The sequence below is a fragment of the Bombus terrestris genome, unplaced genomic scaffold (assembly GCF_910591885.1).
Source record: "Bombus terrestris unplaced genomic scaffold, iyBomTerr1.2, whole genome shotgun sequence".
Classification (NCBI taxonomy): Eukaryota; Metazoa; Arthropoda; class Insecta; order Hymenoptera; family Apidae; genus Bombus; species Bombus terrestris.
This window is the reverse complement of record NW_025963552.1, coordinates 4,627,536-4,650,179: the sequence shown is the minus strand read 5'-3', so window position 1 is coordinate 4,650,179 and position 22,644 is coordinate 4,627,536. Positions and strand designations below refer to the sequence as shown.

Here is a 22,644-nt window from a genome sequence, read left to right as displayed (position 1 = left end):
ATTTCGAAGAATAAAACTCATTGGATTGGTCGAAACCTGAGATATTACGTCGTCATAATAAAAATGTTATAGATCATTATGAATATTTTAACATTATAAATGTTAAAGTATCAATGGACTTCAAATTTTCAACCGTGAAAAAATTATTCTCTTACCACATTTTTCGCCTAGGAATAAATAACGTTTCTCTTCTATTATTTTTATATTAGTATTAAAAGAGAATACGCACTTAAAACGCACGTAACCCTTCATCTGCATACTACCGACCAGTAATTTTAAGTAATTTTTCATTTCTCCATGCTGTTGTTTAAATCTTGCTTTGTTTAACGAAATTAAGGTTATAAAGTGAGGTAAGTAAGGTAATAAGTTCGGCAAATGTGTCTGTGATGTTGCCAGTAGGGCTACGAATTATTGTACGATGCCTGTAAATATCGATGTAGAGAAGGATTCGTGCTACGCAATTCGAAAGATTCCTGCTGCGTATTTCGAAAGGAAGTGCTTCGTAGAAGGTGAATGTTTATGTCGATGTATACATTTTTTTGTCTAGATCGTTAATCTGTAACTACGTAGAATCGTTAACTGCGTAGCTGCTTATGCCATCAGCTCATGTGTTCCCCCCTTCCTCGCCATTTTAGAAGTTGCTCGTGAAACGAAGGTACAAGGAGTCATTTAGTCGTCTCATTTCGTACCGATAACATGGATCGCATTGCGTCAGGTTTGTAACATGTTATAACCTATTGATGGTGTCGGTTCTTTATTACTTTCATTAGTATATCTTTCGCATTATTCATTACTATATTTTTTACTATCGTTTAACTTCGTAACTTATACTTTTTTTATAGGCGTGGCAAGTAAACTCAAGTACTTCAATGCAAGATTTAACATGCGTTTCTGTAGTATTATTTAAGTATATTTAGTTGTAAACTTTTGAATTCTGGCACATATTTTCGACTATTTATAACACGCGACTATAGTGTATTGGTGGAGTATATATTTCCTATTCTAGTAAGGAACATTCACAGTATAATTCTTGCAAATGATCGTATTGCATTCACGGTATTCATAAACATTTGTTCGATATCGACAAATATCTTATAATTTTAAACTAATATTTTTCATACGTGAACGAAAAGTAGCAGTATTTTCTCAATCGATAGAGAAAAGAAGAAAAACATCGAAACACTATTTCGCTTCTTTTCTACTTCCCATCCTACCCTACCCCTCCACCATAACCCATAAGCAACTTTATTATTAGGGAATATTTGTGACTGCGTGCAATGCAGTTTGTAGAGTCAGTGTTTGCTCCGCAAAAGTATTTTTCAATATTTTCAAATTATGGTCGTTTTGAATAAATCCAATTAAATAATCACACGCGAAAGTAATAAAATTTTATCAAACAATTTTTTACACGACATTAGGGTCCTTGTTCGCCGATTATAATTTTACCGGTCGCAGTAATGTGGTCTTATTTTATATTCTTTTGAACATTCTTTTTCGGTACTAGAATCAGTGCATCTCTCAAGAGGACAAAGCCCCTGCAGGAGCTCAGGAATGTAAGTAGTTTAAATATTGCACTTCAATTTGTTCTATTTATTGTATTTTGTTTCGATTATTGTTAATTCTGCAATAAAAATAGTCGATAATTTAGAAAGCTGTAAATGTTCTTTTTAATTGAAATAAAGTCGAAAATCGTTGAATCGTTTGTTCTTAAACTTTTATATTAGAGTTCCAATTTACTTATTTATTAGAGTTTAGTCTTTATTGTTGCTAAAGTTTAAAGTTTGTTATTATGTATTAACGATATTAATGATATTTTATGTTTTATGTTATAGACATATCACAGCTTAGACTTCTTTGTCTTCTTTGGGAATGTTCCAACGGTTACTCAAGAATCCCAGAATGTAAATAACATTACATATTATACTTGAATTATGTGTATCCTGTACATTTTGCTTTGAATAATATTGATTAAGAAATAGAATTTGATTGAAAATTTCATAGGTTAGGGTTTTCTAATAGTATTCTTCTATTAAATTAAAAAAAAGTATTAAAGTCTTAATACCAAATTATAAAGCAAATGATTAATATATTTAAAAAATCATTAGATTCTTGATTTCTAGATTTGAAACTTTTATATTAGAGTTTCAGTTTTTACATTTATGGATGGTTATTAGAATTTCAATCTTTATTATTACTAATGTTACAAATGTAACAAATTTGCATTTTTTTAAATCTCCAACTTTCCAAATAATCAGCGATCACTTATCCTGTTTTGTTTTGTAACAAATGTTTCACAACCTCCATTTCCACCATTGGATTTTCAACGGTTTCTGCCTGATGTTAGTCTTTCTAATGATATTTGCTGAGATAGTGCAGTATCGATGGCAATGTTTTCTGTTTTCCGCTTCTAATGGTGAGTCTGATGCACTTTTGTTTCTCCGGTCACTCAATCATGTCGTAGGATGAAAGGTCTGAATCAGCACGGGTGTGTGACGTCAATCCACATCAGAGGATACATGTGTGCAGGTACTCACCGGGTACCCTCAATAACTTCAAGGATCTACCGTAAACTTAAGCTGTTAGTTCATTAACCCTGTAAGTGTTTTTGGTTTATGGATGGTCCTTGGAACGTTCCTTAGGTTTATTATACGTTCATACAAATTACGGGACAAAAGCGGGTAATTACCTAACGGGAAAGCTGGATTTCCCCATGAACAATGTCACTTACGAGCCACGTTGGTAGGAGGCCTCCTCCTTCTATCTTCATTTATCAAGGTGGGCAATAACCAATTGGCATCGCGGATCGTTACTCTCACTTTTCCTAACGAAACCTGTGAACAATAAATCCGCATTGTTAATTCAAAGGGCACACCCACACCGAGCTTTTCTCTGTAATAATACCAGAACACCTCGAAACTGAAACTACAAATTCTCATCAGTCAACATCTCTCAGATCAGTCGCGTAAATTGTGCTTATAAACATGTGTTATTTAATAAAGTTCGATAGAAAAGAAACATAAAGTTGAGTTGCGGCTCAACATTCTTGTCTTTAAAACCTAAGCCTTTATTTTACGTGACATTTTGGCGATCCGTGCCAGGATCCATCAACTTCAAAAAACCGAAATTACGCAGTTCGGGCTACGGTCAACTATGAAGATTGAGGATCAGCGGACCACTGCAACAGAGCAAACACTTTCGACGCTTCGACAAAGGAACACCATAACGGAACCTTTCCTACGGGCTAAACGACCAAGGTGATCAAATTACATATTCCTTTATCAAACACAGATAGCACTGACAGTACAATCTATATAATAATATTGGCAACGCCACGAACTAGTGGCGCTTCAACTAGTAGTGGGAGAGGCCTAACTGTTAGAGCTATATTAGACGCAATGCAGAAACAAAACGAGACGTTCACCCAACAAATTAACATACACACAGTACGTATTGACGAAACTTAAAACACAGCAATAGAAAGGGAGGAGAAACTCGCAGTAGAGAACGCACTAGAAGGGAAGAATTTAGCAAGAATACAAATGGGAGATGTATCAGAAGCCACTTCTTTAATAACCATACCCAGATGAATATACTCACATTGCTAAAGATCAATCAGTCCTTCGAGAACCTCCTCCAATACCTCAGACATCACCTCAATCATCAGAGGACGCAATTTTCCCAGAATGTTTTACACAACCAGAGCTTACAGCTGTGGCTGTACTCGACAACAAATATCGCCACTCGACATTAAGTACGGGCGATGGTAGCGCAGTGTTTAGTGCCTTAGATTACGAACGTTCGGGAGCCGGGTTCGAATCCCGTCACCCGTAGTCGGATTTTTCGTCCACGCATCTAAATTAGAAGAAAAGTAGCAGTACCCCAGCAGCGACATCTACATCCCGCAGCTATAATTTTCATCACGGACAATACACCTCAGGACACTCTGAATTCGAAACTTCAGAACGTATCATTATAAATCTGTTAACAAAGTGATAGGCTTCTATGTAGTGGATAATGATTTTCCGCTAATAGAATATGGAATATTAGGTTTAAAATGAGAAATTAAAACTAGATAATAATATTATTTTGCTAGAACAGGATACAACCATATCACCTGGGCAAACCATATCAAAGACAGTGTACGTAGAAGGAAAACCAACCTCAGTATGCGTTATCAATGGTGGTGAGTCAAACTTAACAATCACTGATGCTATCGAAAATTCCAACATTTGCGATCAAATTTCTACATTCAGAGATCTAATCAGACTTTCACATATAGAAGGAGCTCTTAGAGAATCAATTGAAAAGATATTACTTTATTATTTGGACGTCTTCAATCTCGAAACAGAACTCTTATCATGCATTTCACTCGCTAAATATACAATTACGCTAAAAGAAAACAAAATCATAAACACTAAATCCTACCGATCCCCGAATGCCACAAAACAGAAATTAAGCGACAAATGGGCGAAATGCTTAAGAAAAACATTATAAAACCTTCCGATTCTCCATATAACTCTCCAGTAAGGGCTGTACCAAAGAAACAAGACGCCTCAGGAAAACAGAAATGGAGAATTGTAATTGATATTACAAAACTTAACGAACTTACAGACCAAGATGCACATCCACTACCCGACATAGATGACATACTATCACAGTTAGGAAACGCCAAATTCTTTTCCGCCTTAGACTTATCCTTAGGATTGCACCAAATTCCTATGGATCTCATATAAAAGAAATACACAGCATTTTCCACATCACAAGGACATTGACATTCTAATCGAATACCATTTGGACTCAAAAACGCGCCAAAGATATTTCAAAGAATGATGGACACTGTACTTCGTGGACTTATTAACAAACATTGCTTTGTATACTTAGACGAATATTATTATTTTTGGTCAATCGATAGAAGAACACAACCAGAACTTAGCTATCGTGTTACAAAGACTTAGGAAATTAAGGCTGAAAATACGACCAGATAAGTGCGAATTTTTAAAACCGGAATTAGAATACCTCAGACATATCGTAACAGGTGAAGGAGTAAAACCGAATCCGAAGAAGATAGAAGCAGTAGAAAACTTTAGAAATCCTAAAATCCCAGCAGAAGTAAAATCTTTCCTTGGGCTAGCAGGTTACTACAGCAAATTCATTCGTTACTTTTCAAAACTAGCAAAACCACTTACTGAACTTACTAAAAAAGACACGCCATTCCACTGGACTGACAAAACTTAAGACGCATTTGACACCCTAAAACAAAAGTTATGTGACTCCCCCGTATTAAAATATACAGATTATAGTAAACCATTCACACTAACCACTGACGCTAGTAACGAAGGAATAGGAGCCATTCTATGCCAAGATGGACACCCATGTATTTATATATCAAGGACTTTGAATTCACCAGAATGTAATTACTCTACAACCGAGAAAGAGCTATTAGCAATAGTATGGCCAGTCAGACGCCTCCGACAATATCTATTTGGACGACGATTTACTATTAGAACAGACCACGAAGCTCTTAAATGGCTTCAAAATTGCAAAGATGCTTCATTAGGACTCATACGATGGAGATTAAAACTCGAGGAATACGAATACGACATAGAATATACTAAAGGCAAAGATAACACTGCAGCTGACGCACTCAGTAGAATGCATTGTACAATTTACGAACCAGTTACACTTACGAACGAAGAACTTGACACAGAACTCGACGCCGAATATGGTATTCTATTTGAATATGGACTATGATTCGAATCTAGCGAAAAACCAAAGTATATAAAAATCTGTCCTAACGACAAAAACTTCTACCAATTGAAGAAAACACAATTTTGAGACTATGAACCACGGTCATGGCTGAACAAGATAAGGAATATTCTTCAAAAGAATAAAAAAAAAAATAGGTTTTGGAGATTACGACTTCACAGAAACCGTGAAAAATGAAACTAAGAGGATGATTCTATTCTAGAATCGTATCGACAAAGACAAAGAATTTACATAAGCATGGGAACCAACTCAGGAGTGTACTGGAGAACAAATCGAGGAAATTCTACAAGAAAACTACGATTTAATAGGGCATCCCGGCATACAGAAAACGTATGATCGTATAAGAGACCTGTTGAAGCGATTACCACTTGTAAGAAAACTCTACATCTAGTCTTTCTGGTTTTCTTAAACACTGAAGCCATCGATAGCGTATAGACAAGACTGGGACAAGAACCCACCATAAACATAAACTTTTGGTTCATTGGCCCTGTAAGCGTTAATGGCTTATGGATGGTCCTTGGAACAGTCCTTAAGATTATTAAGATCATGCAATAAGGATGCGTAGACATCTGGATGCCATCTTGCCCTCGGTGCGTGGCCTGGTCTCTGTGACATTGGCTTCGGAGTTTTCAGTTACAAGGTAACACTGCTAGCGTGCGGATCTGGACCAGCTCAAATTGTATTCATAATTGTAATTTCACTTCTCTATTAAATATATGTTTTTCTACCTTACAATTTATCCGTGCGCTTCTCTCTTTATACATCGAATAACCTCAACACAAACACTACCTATTCATCAGCCATAACTTCTTTTTTTACGCGTGAGAGGGGCCCGTGTCACGTAAACTTGAGGCTTAGATGATAAAAACAAGAAGGTCGAATCGTAACGCAACTATTAACTTTCCTTTCATCAAACTTTATTATGAATTTAGTAATCACAATTGAATACACACTGAATTGACACGTATAAATCACAGTTCACTCCAATAACTTTATATAGAACATAGTTACACTGATGCGTATGTATAAATTAACTACGCGACTGGTCTAAGGGTAAAAACTCGATAAAAAGATCTTGACTATTCTAAAGATAGAGAATAAGTGAAGTTTAGTGACGATTGTTGTGGCGGAGGAAAGCTAGTGATGGGTGTGTCTAAGGACACGAGATGAGCTGATTTGTTAAGGACAATTTTGGCTAGGAAAGTGAGAAGCGATAGACATTGCTTTCGAATGGGTAATAAGAAGGTTGGTGGACTAGGAAGAGTCTTAGCCGCCCTCGAGAGAAAGTTGCTAACGGAAGATACCGAACGTGAGAAAAACCAAGTTTCCCGTATCTTCCCGTGATAAACAATAAATGTAAAGGACACTTGAAATAAAAGATGCTTGTTTGGTCTGAAGGACCTTAACTATGAAAATGCCAAGATTTATGGTGGGTCCCTAAGACTATTGAGGGTGACCAGTAGACATCCGGATGCTACCTCGCCCGCGGTGTATGGCCTGGTCTCTGATGTAGATTGATGTCACACCCGCGCCATACTCACTAAAAACCCCTCCTCTTCCCTTTATGCGATTAGGCCATGAGACAATCTTGACATTACCATGCAGTATTACATCAGGATTATTCCTATTCAGTGCCAGTTTCAATCTTCTCCGTAGTCGTCGTCGTCATTTATTCCACACTAAGTTGCTCGCTAAAAAAGTGATTGTAAATTTCTAACATCTCTTGTATTCATATTCATCCTATGTTAGTTTTGTCCTCTTTTTCTCTGTATTGCATGTTCATGATTATTGTTTACCAAATTAGATATTGTAGTATCATAAGAAAAGACAATTAGATATCGATCAAAATAGTGTCTTCTGTCCTTCAGTTATTAGTTTATATGGAAAAAAAACCTATGTGACCAAAGTCACATAGTTCTTGCGGAGCGTTAAAAGCATGGGATTAGAGAGAGGAAAAGATATAGCTAATGGAGGGGAAGATTTGAATTCAAAGAGTTGTTGATCGAGAAGCGGTTGAGCGGTTGAGCGGTTGATCGGGAGCGTTGAGCGGTTGATCCTGAAGTGAGAGTCGAGAGGTCAGAGTTAATCGAGGAGTCGAAGAGTAGAGTTGTTAGCGTTGTCGAGTTGCGAGATTTGTTGGCGTTGTGGAGTTGCGTAAGCTACTAGCGTAGCTGAGAGATTGGGTTGTTAACGTCGTCCAGTTGCGTGAGTGGTCAAGTTAGAGTAAGACTGTTACAGTTAGTTCCATATTAAACAATCATCGTTTTTTGTCTCATTAATATCTGTATAACTAACTTATTCTAAATAAATTACAAATAATAAATAGTATCAAAAGAAATTTTATACCTAAAGTTTCCGCGATACTACAAGTGGGGGCTCAGCTGGGACTGGAACAAGACAGAGAACGACGCGTTTATGGGAACTATTTGTGCTAGGGTAGAAAAAAATAAAAATGGCAAATGTGGAGGGCGAACAATTGTCGAGTGAAGAGGGTTCGACGCTGGAGGAGCTGAGAAGTAAGCTCACACGTTTGAATCTGCCGATATCTGGTTCGAAGTCAGTGCTGATGGCCAGGCTGAACCGAGCGTATAAGGCTGGTCAGTCGACTCCGAAGGGATCGAAGCGCGATGAAAAATCGGCAAATCAGCGAGACCTAAGGAGCGGGTAGAGAGCTGAGAGCAATCAGGATGGAGACGAAGACCTCGAGAAGCTGAGGACGAAGGAATTGAGAGAGCGCTTCGCTAGCTTGGGGTTAAAGGTCACAGGAAGAAAATCTGAACTACGCGCACGGCTACAGGCGGCCCTGGAAGGAGACAATATATCGTCAGAAGAAGAGAGCGACGACGAAAGTGACGATGAAGAAGACAAAAAAGACGAAATAAAACACAAGAGAGGTACGAGAGCAATGTGCTCGGACCGTGATGAATATCATCAAAAGGAATGTACCGCTTCGGTGTTGAGCTTTAGAGATGTCGAAGACGGACTAGAATCGTTTAGTGGCGACAAAGGTGAAAATGTGGAGCGATGGTTCTAATCATTCGAAGAAGTCGCGGACACGTGTATGTGGTCAGACGGTCAGAAGGCGGTCTACGCGAGGAAGCTGCTGTAAGAATCGGAGCGCCCAAGTTATGTCGAGATAAACATGAATTATTGAATTTCACAGAATCGGGTCTAAGAGGAATTTTACGCTCTGGAAATTTCCGACAGATATTGTTATAGACGGTGAGTTGTATCATATAACGATACACGTAGTTCCGAATACTGCTATACAGCACTCGTTGTTGATAGGTACAGACTTCCTGGATACCGTCGAGATAAACATGAAGAGGGGAGATATCTCCATTCGTAGAATAAAAGATGAAAATTCCGATGGGTTTCCGGAGATCCTTAAAGTAGACATTGAGACGGGAGCGCTTGAGGTGGATCTATCTCATGTCGAGAACGTACAACATAGACAGACGATAGAAAATTTGATCCGAGATTGTAGTCCGCAGAAAACGCGCGAAGTAGAAATCGGGATGAGCATAATACTGCAGGACGATAGGCCTGTTCCAGTTTACGAAAGGCCGCGGAGACTATCTCCCCAAGACAACGCCGAAGTAGATAAACAAATCGAAACGTGGTTGAAGGACGGAATAATGCGCCAGTCGCATTCCCACTACGCCGGTCCTATTGTTTTGGTAAAAATAGGACGGCTCGACCAGAATTTGTGAGGATTATAGACGGCTAAATCGAAAGGTAGTAAAAGACAGATACCCACTGCCCTTGATCGAAGACCAACTAGATTCGTTACGGGGTTCGAGGGTATTTAGTACGTTAGATCTTAAGAACGGGTTTTTTCATGTTCCTGTTGGGGAGAGTAGCAGAAAGAACTCGCCGTTCGTAGTCCCCACAGGCCAGTATGAATTCTTCAAAATGCCGTTTGGGCTGTGCAATTCGCCGGCCGTCTTTCAAAAATTCATAAATGCGGTTTTTAAAGAATTGATCGCGACAGGGGTAGTGCTGACGTACATGGACGATCTGATTGTGCCGTCGACTGACCCCTCGAACGGAATAGAAAAACTAAAAACGGTGTTGCATGTCGCTAGTGAACACGGACTACTCGTAAACAGGAGTAAGTGTCGATTCCTACAAACGAGAATAGAGTATTTATGCCACATCGTCGAGGGCGGTAACATTCAACCATCTGAATGCAAAACCAGGACCGTCGCTAATTTCTCGGAGCCCCGATCCGCTAAGGATGTTCAAAGTTTTCTGGGTCTAGCGGGATATTTTAGGAAGTTTGTGCCCCGGTACTCTATTATTGCGAGACCATTATCAGATTTGTTGAAAAAGGATGTTTCCTTCAGATTCGAGTCGCGCGAACGGGAGGAGTTTGGAAGGCTAAAAGCGGCACTAAGCGAGAAACCAGTATTAAAATTGTATCATGCTGGAGCAGAGACTCAGTTGCATACGAATGCGTGCAACGTGGGATATGGTGCGATCTTAATGCAGCGCGACAGCGGGGACAATATTTTTCACCCCATATACTATTCGAGCGGAAAGACCTTGCCGGCTGAAGAGAAGTACACCAGTTACGAACTTGAGGCTCTGGCCATCGTAAAAACACTGAAGAAATTCCGTGTCTACCTACTAGGCATCCCATTCAAAATCATTACAGATTGTCGGGCGTTCGCATTGACGATGCGGAAGAAGAACTTATGCGTACGTGTTGCGAGGTGGGCGATCCTCCTAGAGGAATTCGATTACAAGGTGGAGCATAGACCCGAGAACAGTATGAAGCATGTCGATGTGTTAAGTCGAAATCCCCTACCTGAGGTCATACTAATACACGAGGACGAGCGAGGGATGCTTGTACGATTGAGGAAAGCGCAGTTGCAAGAGAACGACCTGCGGCAAATCCGAAATAATATTGAACAGCACGAGGCTTACGGGTACGTCCCAAAGAACGGAATTCTATACCGAGAGGTAAGGGGCGCGCCGCTATTGGTCGTGCCAAAGTCGATGCAGACTCAAATAGTTCGACGAGCTCACGATCATGGCCACTTCGGCATCACCAAAACGGCGGCGTTACTAAAAAGGGATTACTGGTTCAAAGTAATGCGTGAGAAAGTGGAAAAGGTGGTGCAGAACTGCATTGACTGTATCCTTGCGGATAGAAAGAAAGAGAAGATGGAAGGGTTACTGAACACCATCGAAAAAGGAGAGTTGCCGCTCGACATCTATCATGTCGACCATATTGGGCCATTACCCACCACGAAAAAAAGCTACCGGCATATCTTTGTGGTGGTGGACGCTTTCACCAAGTTCATTCGGCTGTACCCTACCAAGTCAACAGGATTTGCAGAAGTTATCAATCGTTTGGAGAAGCAGTCGGTGTGCTTTGGGAATCCGCGAAGAATCATCTCCGATCGTGGGACAGCGTTTACAGCTGACGCCTTTGAAGATTATTGCAATAGGGAAGGTATAGAGCATGTACCTGGAGAAAGCGCAGAAATACCTAAATGCAACCCCCTGCAGAAATACCAATGTTACTCCGTTCCAGTTGCTATTTGAAACGCGGGTGAGGATGCGGGACGATCCGCAGATCAGGCAGCTGATTGAAGACGAATGGGCCACAGTGTTCCAGGAAGAGCAGGATCAATTATGCGGAATGGCAAAGGGACGGATCGAGGAGATCCAAACCCAAAACAAGCAAACGTTCAACAAGAGGCGCAGGAAGGCGACGATGTATAAGACGGGAGATCTGGTGGCGATCGAGAGGACACAGGACGGTCCTGGGTTAAAACTATATTCGAAGTTCCTCGGACCGTACCGCGTGGTAAATGTCCTGCGGAATAACCGCTACATAGTGCAACGAGAAGGCGAACACGAGGGGTCGCGTATAACTTCCACTACAGCCGACCACATGAAGTGGTGGAACGTTGATGTTAGTGATGTAAGTGAGAGCAGCGATGATGAGCACATCTGAGGGCAGATGCGATAGTCAGGAATGGACGAATGTAGTATCATAAGAAAAGATAATTAGATATTGATCAGAACAGTGTCGTCTGTCCTTCGGTTATTAGTTTATATAGAAAAAAAGCCTATGTGAATAACGACACCTAGTTCTTGCGGAGAGTTAACAGGATGAGATTAGAGAGAGGAAAAAATAGAGCTAATGGAGGGGGAAGATTTGAATTCAAAGAGATGTTGATCGAGAAGCGGTTGATCGGGAGCGTTGAGCGGTTAATCGAGAAGTGAGAGTGAGTCGAGCGGTCAGAGTGAATCGAGGAGTCGAAGAGTAGAGTGGTTAGCGTTGTCGAGTTGGGAGAGGTGTTAGCGTTGTTAAGAGTAGAGTTGTTGGCGTTGTGGAGTTGCGAGAGTTACTAGCGTAGCTGATAGATTGGGTTGTTAGTGTCGTGGAGTGGTCAAGTTAGAGTAAGATTGTTACAATTAGTTCCATATTAAACAATCATCGTTTTCTGTCTCATTAATATCTGTATAACTAATTCATTGTACATATGTTACAAATAATAAGTGGCATCAAAAGAAATTTTTTACCGATATGTTTCCGCGATACTACAATATGCTTTACTTTTCTTATTGGATGTTCTCCACTGAAGGATGGAGTTGGGAAAAATCCGGCTTTTCCCGTATTTTATCGCAATGAGAAATAACCCCCAAAAACCTGTCGACTTTTAAAATGTTTGTAACAACGGACCGTAAAAATGTTATGGCTGTTCCTTAGGATTATTATGGGTCTGAGTTGATATGTCTTGACAGCTGTTAGCCATCTTGATCGAGACATGGATTATGTTTTATGACAAGCGTTACGTCGCGCAAGACATCTGCATTCCATTCCGCACGACTTGACAGCCAACGGGCTACGCGCCGTTTTTCGAAATCTCCATAGACCTAAGGACTCACCATAAAGTTGAAATCCTAACTGCATTGTTCGCACACATGGTGTAAGTCAATCTGTTTGCCAGAAAGGACTTTCTAATTCCAGAAGTGTTTTCAGCTGGGTTTTTAGAAGGGTCCTTGGGTTTATTACGCTCCTAAGAATTACGGAGAAAGCGGGTAGTAGCCTAACGAAAAAAGCGGAGATGTACCTAACGGAAAATCCGAGTTTTCCCATAAACAATGTCGCCTAGGACCCACGTTGGTAGGAGGCTTCTTCCTCCTATCTTCCTTCCCAACATTGGCCATAACCAATCGGCATCACGGATCATTGCCCTCACTTTCCTAACTAAAAATGTAAGCAACGAATCCGTGTTCTTCGTTCAAAGGGCACACCCATACCGAGCTTTCCTCCGTACTCACATCAGAATAAAACCTGAGTAAAACCTAAGAGTTTGATCGTCTCTCACGGTGTCTAGAGTTCCTGCAATTCCTATAACTCTCACCGTTTCTATATCTCTCAGAGTTTCCTACAACTCTCAAGGTGGCTACACGACCTAGAGTCTCCTAAGGCTCTCACATTATCCAGAACTCCGACAGTTCCTATAACTCTCAAGAGCTCCTAAAACTATCCTTCTCTCATCTAAGACTAACCCTTCTCTCGTTATTTGTATCTTAATCAACGGCGTTACTTCTTTGTGTGATTGTATAAAGTGTTAGAAATATATATTTTTATAACTCTGTGAATCCCAGTGTTATACCACAACATGTACCCCTATTATTCTAACCGAAATAAGGGGATCGAACTATTCGTGGTGTCGATTATTATAATCGTAACGGAAATATACGACTCCTGTTAACGCGTTTTCTTGCGACCGCGTCTCCACGCGATAGCTCGAATTTACAACAGCATTACGGATGTCATCTGACCTTAAAATAGCCGTTTCTATGTACTGATTGCACTTATTTTAAGAATAACTAAAATATTTTGTCGGCCGGTCAAATTGACGGCTTGCAGTAAGCAAGGCAAAGTACAAATTTTTTTTAGAAAATAAAAGAGCAAATTAAAAGTAAATAATCCATCAATATCCATATTCCTTATAAGGAGTTCCAGAATCTTCATGAGACCTCCCAACATCGGTTATTTCTAACATTGCTTCCTTATTATTTCTTTTGTCTCCGAACCCTTTCTTTTCACCAACTTCTTCTCTTCCTCGTTCACTTCCCTCCATTTCTGATTCTGCTCGTACGGGGTGTCAGGCAACTATTTTGATCGGTCAACTCCGCTTGGGAGTCAACCTCCATCTCACTATCCTCACCCACCAACTTCTCCTTTACTATCGGACTCCTTTCTAGTCTTCGCCGCGGTTTGAAGGCGTACTCCTCCTTAGTGCTCTTCGTTATTCCGATTAGACTATTCGGAGCCTCCTCTAATCTTCTCTTCGTATCACTCTCCAAAAGCGCTTGGTCCCCAGTCACTTTTACCGCACGAGAGGTGGCCCTAGAATCAATCATCATCTCGTCGTTTCTCACCCAGTCATTTGATGACCGTTGGGGCGAACCTGGGGAGGCATCATCTACGACAGCAACGAGGCCTGCGGGCTCCTAAATCCCCCGAGCCGTAATTTTTTTCTTCTTACCGATCTCTTCATATCTTTTTTCTTTTTAATCAGATAGCACAGTCCGGGGATATAGCCAAGATAAAGCAACTACTGTTGCCAAGGTCGTCATAATCGTTACACTCTTTCCATCTAATACTCCATTGTCAGAGGAGAATTCGATTGCCTATGCGATAAGACAGGCAAATTCCAAGCGCCTTATCATGAGTGACCATCGAGGTAGTGCCCGGTCTCTCTGCCCGTTCCCATGGACATATGACAAGTGCAACCAAGGGCTTGTCCCACTCCCACGAATAAAAGGATATAAATACTACTCCCAAAATCGTCCAAGTCCGTCTTAATCAGTCCGAGCCAGCACGAATTACTTTACAAGTTGAGTAAAAATAAAAGAACGTGATATTCTAATCACTTGTTCAATATTTTTTACGCGACACTATCAAAGTCTTCAGTAATATTTGCAACATTCATCCACCGTTATACACATATCTCACTATCACTTTATAATCAAACGGTTACTCACGAATGCTTCAACAGAGCCCTATTTAAACGTTTATGTTTAAGTAAAGGTCGCTCCCACCGGATAACGTTCAAAATGAACACTAGTAAATACCGACTCTGACTCATTATATCGCAATTGTTAACCGTTTTACCTTATTTCCTCGAATCATCCCACCCACTCTTGTTCAGCAAGGGTATTACCACACAACTATATTCTACCCACCGCACCCCGACCCTCGAGCCTGATCCACATCGGATCCCTTGCACCACACACCCCAACGTCCACCCAATATTCAACTCACGTCCTTTCTCTTCACGTCACATCCTACGCACTTTATCGCAATGAAGCCTTGCAATCTCTCACAGTATTAATTCTCTGGAATCCCTTGCAATCCTGCCGAGACTTCCACACTCGTTCCTCCTCAACCTTTTTCAACCACACTTATATTGGGAGCAACCCTTCAACACATCTGGTTTCCAGCACGTTCCAATCGCGACTCTCAACTATCTCCGTACCCTGTCACATTGTTTTCTTGATGTTGTCAGCGACTTCGCCCGCCGTTGCTTTAGTGGTGAGCTCGATCAGGATATGCCCGGCTCTGGTCCTCCTCACTGCTGTCGTTTCCTTAAGGACGCTCTTCGCCTCGGCCACTTCCCTGTAGGAGTCGATCCAATTGTTGCCCTGTCCGACCTTAACACGTTGACGCCGGTGTGCACCATCGGTGGGTCACGCGTGTCTATCCCGTGAGGTGGCGTACATTACCGATGGGTCGCACGAGTTTGTTCCGTGGGGCGGCGTGCATCGGGCTGGGTGCCACGTATTTCACAAAATAGGTAGTACAAAATAGGTTTATGTTATTTTATCTCAACATTATATTCAGACATTCAATAATAAAAACATAACAATTCAATATTATAAACAACACAATTACTTATTTTTTTAATGCAATTTTTTAAAACATGTTAGACAAGCTGCCGGCTGGTCCTTACAACGATCACAATATGTTGTTAATTTTTAGACTTGATTGGCGGCATATTCTCTACCTTTCATTCTAGAAATACGTTTATAATATTCTTTACATCGCCGTCTCGTTTTGCTCGTGGGCCCGTGGTAAGAGTGCAGAAAATGTGAATGTTTCTTGAACAGTACTTCATTTTCACTTGGAATTGCGTCTCTCTGGGTATTCACTATATTTAAAAGGTTATAAATAATTTCTTCGCGAAATTTAAAAATTTTAATACTTTTAGTATCCCATTTTCTATGTACATACCACGCATTTACGAAACAAGTCCCGCATATTAATTCTATTACAAATTTTTTATACCATTTTATGGTTCTGCGCAAACAGCTGTAATAGGATGACATCTGATCGGATAGATCAACCCCCTTTTTAGCATTACTATAAAAAATAACAGTATCTGGCTTTAATTTACTATTTTTCCCTTGAACAATAACATACCTATGATTTTTGGAAGTGGCTAGCATACATACTGACCTTTTGTCAATCCATTTTAAAAATTTAACTTAACCTAACACTATTTTCGTCGTGCATGTTCCTTACTCGCGCTGTCGTTCTCCGACGAACACGCATGACTATTTTTTTTTCCTTTTGTAAATTTTTTGATTCGCGCTATAAACATTTCTTATAGAAAACTGTTCACAGAATTGCGTGCAATAGTCAGAAATCGCGTCACACCTCTACTTTTTGAGAAAAATTGAAAAGAGTACAAAATGAGAGCCAAAGCTAGTTCCGTCAACTTTACTTAACATTTATAGATGTATGCAAATTGATATTGCCAAACTATTGTATATCAGTTCATTAGTTGAAGTCCGCGGAATTCATTGAACCCAACAGGAATCGTATAGCTTTTGTGATTTTGCTACAAATTGAGGTCAAAGTTGTAAAATTTCCGTCGTGTCGAACAGTCTAATGTGACACAGCGCCTCCCCACGAAGCAGACAGTGAATTCGGGCGCCGCCGCACGCAGGAAACCATGAATATCGGCGCTGGCGTCAACGTGTTAATATGTTCCATCTTCGTCTTCTTCCTTCTTTGCGTTTAATCAATCCACTGGTCCATCGACGACGCCATACCCCTGGTCACGTTATCTTATCTCCTCAATGTCATTATTCTTTTCTTTATCGAGGTTCAACTTCTTTACCATCATTTGCACCGCCCCCACCAAGGCTTGTGTGAATACCCTCATCTCACTTATCGTAAACATTATCTTTTCTCCCTCGACTTCACTGTTCAGAGCGACGTTATCTTCCCTCGCGCTATCCTCTACATCGATACTCGCAGGCAAGGGCTTGCCATGTCTTGTGCACGTACTTCATTCGAACGCTCTCCTCGCTAAATATTTTCCCCCTTTAGCATTTCTCGTTGCAATTGGCGTGCTCTGATCGTTATCCCCGACGCCGAACATTACGTCACCACCTTCCAATTCAACGCCAGCCTCCGCTTCCATTTTCCCGCTTCCACTTACGATCGGACTTCTCTGTAACCTCTTGCTCCGTTTAAACGGACCAAACACCTCTCCCTCACCCTTTCCTTTCAGGTTCGGCACAATAGTGATAGTTACATTATCCCTCAACTTAATGTCCGAGAGCACGTTAGCCTTCTCCTTCCACCCATCTCCTTTCGTTTCATATTGTGGCTGCACTCGACAAGCCAAATACCACCACTCGACACTAACTAGTGTCGGACGACGGCAGCGCAGTGGTTAACGTCTTAGGTTACGAACGTTCGGAACCCGGGTTCGAATCCCGGCGACAGGAGTCCGATTTTACTTCCACGCACCAAAAAACTGAGGAAAAATCAGCAGTACCCCGTCAGCGACATCTACAATCTCTAGTGACAATTACTCCGGACGAGGCCCAGCAATTACAACTATCATGGAGATGGAAGAACACCGGAACCTTCCCTTTGGAACTTTCGGAAGAACCCTAGTACTGCAATTTAGATTTCACCATTTCCTTTCCATCCACCATCTCTCGAATGTCATTTCTAAATTTGAGAAGTTTTGTATTCTTCTACGAGGATAGAGAGGGGGCTACTCTACGGTCCTTTTTTTGTAGTTCTTCTATGCCGTTCTCTACCTCCTCCAGTTTCGCTCTCGCTTTCTTCAAAATTCTGGACTCCGGTTCTATTTACTTATCGAGGGATAGCTTCGGGAACCCCCCTCCCTTCGTCGTTTGCCCAATCGCAGGATGACGGTTGGGCCGAAGCTGGATAACCATTCGAAACACTGACGGGGCCTGGAGGCTCCGAAACCCCCTGGGCCGTAACGTTAATACTCTTATTTGTACTATCCATAGTTATCTTATCAAAAAAGAAATATCATTGTCTACGGACAGAGCAGCGTTTATCAAAAGTAAACTATGTCAATGTTGTGTCCTTATAACGTAGCCGAAGTCCTTACCAATCAGTCATAGTGAGTCTTCTCGAGTCCATCTATATGTGCGGTCCTAGACCTCTTATTCGCATATTTCATCGCGATATACCTGATGACTAAATACGAACCACAACCCTTACCCTGTCCTTGGAGAAACGGCTAAATACTAGAATACAAAGTCCCGAAATTAGTGCTCCGAAGATAACCCAGATTTCAAACTCTACGCTTATTGGTGAAATCTTCATACTCATACCGCAGCAACATAAGTCAACAATGAACCGGCTCCTCTCATTTCACTGAATAATACGGCGACGATCCCCTAGACGAGTTCAGCAATTCGGCGGTGAGAACACCGCTCGCAGCGTTCAAGATTTCCAAACATATTCTACTGCCACGTCTAGCCAATAGAAAGCTAGATCTTAATATCCATTATTGAACTATGTCTTGTTTCTTGACATTGTTTCCAATCAACCAAAAAATTTAAGAGAAACAGCGTCTACCCTCCTTATAAATGAAATATCATAATGGAACTTTCGGGCAGCCGACTATATCGGGCCAACTGACTCCAGGTCATGACTGGCTTCCAGGTCTTTTGCTGAAACGTGACTTGACAAGTAGATACCTGCCACTGTAAGGCAGCATTTAAAATAAATTTGAATCGCGAGAAAATATCCCCAAAAGGCATCTCCAAAATAACAGCTCCACAACGGTGGAACTTACTTAGAGTAGCCTCTATTTCAGTCAACAAAAAAGCGGTCCGTGATGTGGCGAGCTCTACTCGAGATTTCAAGATCCAAACTTGGCAAATAGCCAAACCATTTTGTTGGGAACTTTTGCTTAATAAATTCCTCCTATTCCAACTTATTCTATGCTATTAACCCATGTGATGGGAATGGACCCATTTTCCCCAATCTTAAAGTAAAAGGGGCGATAGGCCAATTACAAAAAGTGAAGAGAATAATACCCTTAAAAATGCGGCTTATCATGTGGCTCTCAATACACCGTAGTGCGCGCCTAGCTGAAGAGATGTCACTCAGTGCTCGAATACCAAAGTGTCGTGTCCAGCAATAATCCCCAGATGACAAGACACGTTCTGTATACTTGTGTAAGGCAACATACCGTAACATGTACATACAGGTGGCACCACCAATTCGTACATCAGCACTAGGCTGATGATAAATCTATACCCTGCCCCGAGTAACGGGTACCCAATACCAGGATGGCGACCGCCTGACAGACCAGTGTGCGTCCCTTCACGTCCATACCGTTGGCTTTCACGATAAGAAGACCTATCGTGCCAAGTGAGTGCTACCCTCGACTTACGAGATCCTAAAACTCAACGCACAACCGAGATTCCAACGTTCATTCAAACATCGTTCGACCGTACCGAAACCAGACCACATTAATACTGTCGCACATTTTTGGACCATCGTACGCATCAACAATCTGCCCCGTTCGAAACACCAACATCATCACCCACCATTCTGGTTTTAAAACCAAAATCATTAAGCAGAGTGGCGTCCAAAGTTACCGTGAATTACATAACGTTAGTCTGTTTAGTGACCAAAGTGACGCCAAACAACTAGCATGAGCATAAATAAAAACTCTCAATTTTGTACGTTGCAGCCCATGCCAGCACCGGCATGTCATACATTATTTAGAAGGTTGTATCCTATTTTAGCAACATTAGATTCAAAAGTTTAACGGCTGAACTTACTGCGAGCCGACTAAATCAATGTAGGCCAAAATGTGATAATGGAGGAAGCCATCATCCCAATATGGCGCCAATTGCCTGATGTCGTAAACGACACTCGCATTCGGCACAAGCGCAGCGATCTCAAAATCGAACTCCGAAGAGCAGCTCTTGTTCACAACATGGTGCGGAATGCTTGTCCCAGTCCTGCTCGTGCCAATCAAGTACATTACAAGAGCCATAAACTGGTGGAATCATACTACAAATTTACATATTCGTCAACAACATAAACGTCAACATTAGTCGTTCGGCTTATTCTCACCACTGAAACCAGTACGTACGATAGGCTCTTGCGTAATCACTAGTTAAAATAATCCAATATTATTCATTTAATTAGTTTATTTCAATTTAATTTAATTTAATTGACTTTAAGAAAAGGTCCTGCAGTCCTATTAATAAATATCCAGCTGGTATTACCACCATGGCAAAGTAAGTCAATATTTATATGTCGGGTTCACATTATCGTTAGGGTTAGGGTAATACTACCGTATTATTCGATGAACTGTTTTAACTATAATGAAAATAATACTGTTACTATTTAGCTTAATGTTACTGCATTCTTCTACAGACTTCTTCAAAAATCAAATTTATTTACGAACGATATATATCCTCTTTCACCTTATCAATGTAAGATTAATAATATAAATAAGTAATTTTCATTTACAATTCGCAAATCCTCCTACTGTTTTTCCAATTTGAACCATTACCATTCCTTTATACCGATTCAACGACTACCACATTATTTAAATATGACACTGTCTAACTCAGTTTAATCATTAAATTGTTGGAAATTTTTGAACGCCGTAGCGAGCCTCATCGATATCAATGTTTCAACCTCTTTGACAAATCATTACTGCTAACCAAAAACAAGAACACTACATCACTGAATTCCCAATTTTAGACCTACATATGCATTATATATTAACGGTTATTATTATACAGGATGGTTGCTAATTGGCGGTACAAACGGAAAGGGGGTGTTTCAACGCGAAAAAAGAAGTCGAAATTATAGAATAAGAATTTTTCGTTTGAGGCTTTGTTTTCGAGAAAATCGACTTTGAATTTTCGCTCGGTACGCGTGCACTATATCGCGTCTCGTTATAGCGGATCTCACTGTAGATCGTTATCTCGATGGATATTATCACAGCTTAAGTTTGTTTTTATCGTAACGGAAAATGAGGAATACATAATGAACTAATATGAAGTAATCATAAAATTTATTATACCATAAATTGCTGAAAATGTTGCCCATTCTGTCGAACACATACTTCTGCTCTTCTAATCAAATTTCTATGAACACTTTCTAACGTATTCGATTTTTTAAATTATAAAAGGCTACGATAATCTTTTCTTTCAAAACTCAAAGTCGATTTTCTCGAAAACAAAGCCTCAAGCGAAAAAGTTTTATTCTATACTTGCGATTTCTTTTTCGCGTAGAACCACCCCCTTTCTGCTTGTACCTCCAGTTACCAACCACCCTGTATAATCCAACCAAAACAACGCTAATATTCTTATAAAATTGAATTTTATTAAAAACCATATCTATAAAATATTTCTTATATATTTTCCGGCTTGACATTAGATATTTATATACCTTTGTTGGTCAAACATAAATATTTCCATTGTTGTTTATAGTACTAGTTATAGTACTAAAATACCTATCAATTTATTATCTTTATTAAATATTCTATATTTATTTTATATTATTTTATTCTTTTTATTTAGGCCCGGTCCACCAATTGCACCCAATGCTATCGTCCTCGCATTCTACATGATCATAGCCCACTTAAACCTAAATTAACAATGAACAACGATCACTTAAACTCTCAACTTCGGCACTTAACACAAGAAAATTCACACTGTACACAAAATTAATTTTGATATTAAATAAATATTCGTTTAACTAACCAATGACTCTATTATATACCCTATCTTTCAGCCTATGACCTCCGTTCACCTTATCAGGAGACTCGTAGTTATTCCTTTGTTATAATCGTGAACTGTAATTGCTCTTTACTTCAGTTCCTATTTAATAAAATCCTAAATTTCTTTTCATTAACTTAGAGAATAGATTAACCAAATAATAACTTGGCTCGCGTTAACTTAGATTAAAATCCACTAATCGCTTACTCACTCAATGACAGCAAACAAAGGTGACTGTACGTACTCATGATCCCCTGGCTCTTTGACGGAATCCTATCCATTTCCGTAGACACTGTTCTTTTCCGCCATTTTTCCACCATGAAAAGGAACTATTCAGCACTACCTCGCTGGTCAACCGTAGATACAACTCAAAGGCATTAAGGTTAATTCCATCCACGTTATGTTAGGTCTAGACCTAGCAATCAACTATTTCAACTAACCTGTGCTCACGAACGGGAGCTCGTAGCAAACACGTCCGCATATAACGACGTCTTACGTCTAACTGAACCTAACTCAACCTAATCTAACCTTCTCTTTGCGCGAGGAGGGGAAATTGCATTGCGTATACCCAATGTTCCGCGTCAACCGGATATGTGGGACTCGGCAGATGGTAGCGCCATACCTACAAAAAACCCCTCCTCTTCCCAATTCTTCGTCGAGTGGTGAGTCTCGCCGGCACCACTAAATAAGCATTACCTCGGCGATGCATCAACTCCTTGTATATTTAACTCACATCACTGTTTTCGATGGTTGCTCCTTGCAGTCACGTCCGCTCTTCTCCTAAACCGATTATTTGTGATTTCCTGT

General features: G+C 40.4%; 1 long non-coding RNA gene across 2 annotated transcripts; it reads left to right on the top strand.

The window, feature by feature from the left end:
• The first annotated feature begins 616 nt into the window (after positions 1-616).
• Positions 617-21,821, top strand: LOC125386981. 2 transcript variants are annotated; one of them, XR_007227570.1, is made up of 4 exons: positions 617-715; positions 843-1,553; positions 1,833-1,901; positions 21,640-21,821. It is a non-coding gene; the product is annotated as an uncharacterized LOC125386981 (long non-coding RNA). The 2 variants fall into 2 exon arrangements; XR_007227571.1 differs by having other exon boundaries at positions 632-715; positions 1,505-1,553.
• The last annotated feature ends 823 nt before the right edge of the window (positions 21,822-22,644 follow it).